The sequence below is a fragment of the Phaenicophaeus curvirostris genome, unplaced genomic scaffold, assembly GCF_032191515.1.
Source record: "Phaenicophaeus curvirostris isolate KB17595 unplaced genomic scaffold, BPBGC_Pcur_1.0 scaffold_53, whole genome shotgun sequence".
Lineage (NCBI taxonomy): Eukaryota > Metazoa > Chordata > Aves > Cuculiformes > Cuculidae > Phaenicophaeus > Phaenicophaeus curvirostris.
Window position 1 is genome coordinate 1,282,792 of NW_027206675.1, and position 4,406 is coordinate 1,287,197.

Here is a 4,406-nt window from a genome sequence, read left to right on the forward strand (position 1 = left end):
GACAATGTTGTCGCAATAGACACAGATGAAACAGACGACACAAACTTTATACATGAAAATGACGTCACAATAGACACAGACGACACAGAAATGATAAATTAAAATGATGTCACAATAGACAGATGACTCAGCAGACACAGATATTATAAATGACAATGATGTCACAATAGACACAGACAACAGAGACGACACAGATATTAAAAATGGCAATTATGTCACAATAGACAGACGACACTACAAAGGCGACACAGACTTCATAAATGATAATGATGTCACAATAGACACATAATACATAAACATTTTGAATGTCAATGATGTCACAAAAGTCACAGACAACACAGATGACACAGACGACACAGACATTAAAAATGACACTGATTTCACTAGAGACACAGAGGACATGGACATTCAAAATGACAATGATGTCACAGAGACACTTTAGATAACAATTATTTCACAATAGACACAGACGACACAGACTTTATATATGAAAATGATATCAAAATATACAAAGACGGCACACACGAGACAGACATTATAAGTGACAATAATATCACAATAGACACAGACGACACAGACAACACAGACAGTATAAATGACAATGGTGTCACAGTATGAACAGACGACAGAGACAACACAGAAGACAGACATTATAAACGAAAGAAAGTCACAGTAGACACAGACGACAGAAAAGACACAAACGTAACAGACATTATAATTGAAAATGATGTCACAATAGACATAGATTACACAGACATTATAAATTACAACGATGTCACAATAAACACAGATGACACAGACGACACAGACATTACAAATGACAATGATGTCACAGTAGACACAGACGACGCAGACAACAAAAACGACAGACATTAGAAATTAAAATGATGTCACAATAGACAGAGATGACAGATATTATAAATGAAAATGATGTCAGAATACACACAGAAGACACAGACTTTATAAATGAAAATGATGTCACAATAGACACATTTGTCACAGACGACACAGGCATTTTATATGACAATGATATCACAATAGACACAGACGACACAGACATAAATGACAATGATATCAAAATAGACAAAGACGACACACACGACAGACATTATAATTGACAATTATATAAAAATGGACACAGACGACACAGATGACAGAGATGACACAGACGACACAGACACTATAAATGACAAAGATGTCACCATAGACACAAACGACACAGACATTATAAATGACAATGATGTCACAGTAGTCACAGACGACATAAAAGACACAAACTACAGAGACATTATAAATGAAACTGATGTCACAATAGATACAAACGACACAGACTTTATAAATGACAATGATGTCACAATAGACACAGACGACACAGCAGACACATTAAATATGACAATGATGTCACAACATAAACAGACTACAGAGAAGGCAAAAACATCATAAATGACAATTATGTAACAATAGACACAGAAGACAGACATTTATAATAAAAATGATGTCACAATAGACACAGACAACACAGATGACAGACATTATAAGTGACATGGATGTCACAATAGACAGAAGTCACAGAGGACACAGACATTATAAACTACATGGATTTCAAAATAGACACAGATGCCACAGACGACACAGAGAACACAGACAACACACATGACTCAGACATTATAAATGACAATGATGTCACAATAAACACAGATGAAAAAGAGGACACTGACGACACACACGCCAAAGATAATATAAATGCAAATGATGTCACAATAGACACAGATGACTCAGACGACACAGACATGAATGACAATGATGGCACTGTACACACAGACGACACAGAGGTCACAGATATTATAAAATACAATGACGTCACAATAGACGCAGACGACAGACATAATAAATGCCAATGATGTCATAATACACACAGACGACAAAGACATTATAAATGACAATGATGTCACAGTAGACACAGACGACACAGACAATACAAACGACACAGACATTATAAATGAAAATGATGTCACAATAGACACCCATGACACAGACGACACAGACATTATAAATTATAATGATGTCACAATAGACAAAGATGACACAGACATTATATATGACAATGATGTCACGATAGACAAATACGACAAAAATGACACAGACAACAGATATTATAAATGAAAATGATGGCACAATAGACACAGATGAAACAGATGACACAGACGAAACAGACTTTATAAATGACAATGATGTCACTATAGACACAGACGACATAAAAGACACAAACGACAGAGACATTATAATTGAAAATTTTGTCACAATAGACACAGACATTGTAAATGAAATTTATGTCACAGTAGTCACAGATGACACACACGACAGAGATATTTTTAATGTCAATTAAATCAAAATAGACACCGACAACACAATCGACAGAGACATAATAAATGACAATTATTTCAAAATAGACACAGACACCAGAGACAAAACAGATGACTCAGACAACACAGACTTTATAAATGACAACGATGTAACAATAAACACAGAAAATATGACACAAACAACACAGACGAAAAAGACGACATAGACATTATAAATGACAAGGATGCCAGAATATACACAGATGACAGAGACGGCAAAGACATTATAATTGACAGTTTGTAACAATAGACACAGACGATACAGATGACGGTGACATTTATAACGACAATGATGTCACATTAGACACAGACAACACAGACGACACAGACATTATAAATGACATGGATCTCAAAATAGACAAAGAATTCACAGAGGACACAGACTTTATAAATGACATGGATTTAAAAATAGACACAGACGCCTCAGACGACACAGAGAACACAGACAACACAGATGACTCAGACGACACAGACGTTATAAATGAAAATGATGTCACAATACACACAGACGACAAAACCATTATAAATGAAAATGATGTCACAATAGTCACAGAAGACAGACGATTCAGACGACACTGACATGAATGACAATTATGTCACCATAGACTCAGACAACACAGAGGACACAGATATTATGTGTTACAATGAGATCACAATAGACACAGACATTATTAATGACAACGATGTCACCACAGACAGAGACGAGACAGACGACAAAGACATTATAAATGAAAATGATGTCACAATGGACACAGACGAAACATGCATTATAAAAAACAAGGATGTCACCAAAGACATAGATGACACAGAAGACACAGACATTACAAATGACAATGAAGTCACAAGAGACACAGACGACACAGTCAACAAAGACATAAATGACAACGATATCACAATAGACACAGACGATACAGACATAATAAATGATAATGATATCACAATAGACACACATGACACAGATGTCACAGACATTATAAATGACAATGATGTCAAAATAGACACAGACGACACAGATGACACAGACATTATTAATGACAATGATGTCAAAATAGAAACAGACGACACAGACGACACAGACATTAAAAATGAAAATGATATTAAAATAGAAAAAGAGGACACACGACACAGACATTATAAATAAGAATGATGCCACAATAGACAGAGACATTATAAATGACAATGATGACACAGTAGACAGACAACACAGACGACATAAAAGACAAAATCGACAGAGACATTATAATTGAAAATTGCGTCATAATAGGCACAGACAACACAGATATTATATAAAAAAGTTAAGTCACAATAGACAGACGACAGAGACGACAGAGACATTTTAAATAACAGTGGTGTCTGTATAGAAATAGATGACACAGATGACACAGACCTTATATACATAATTTATGCCACAACACAAAAAGAAAACACAGACATTATAAATGACAATGATTTTACAATAGACAAAAGCAACACAGAATTATAAATGACACAGACAACAAAGACATTATAAATGACAGTGATGTCAAAATAGACATAGATGACACAGATGACACAGACATTATAATTGAGAATGATGGCACAATAGACACAGATGACACACGAGACTCAGACTTTATAAATTAAAATGATGTCAAAATATAAAATGACGACACAGACGACACAGACTTTATAAATGACAATATGGCACAAAAGACAGCGACGACACAGACGGTATAAATGGCAATTATGTGACAATACACACATAAGACACATATGACACAGACATTAAAATGACAAAGATATCACAATAGACACAGACGACAGAGACGACAGCGACTACAAAGTCATTATAAATGAAAATTATGTCACAATAGACAGAGACGTCACAGGCGACACAGACATTATAAATGAAAATGATGTCACAAGAGACACAGACGTCATAGACAACACAGACGACAAATCCACTGTAAATGAAAATGTCACAATAGACATAGATGACACTGACCACACAGACGTTATATATGA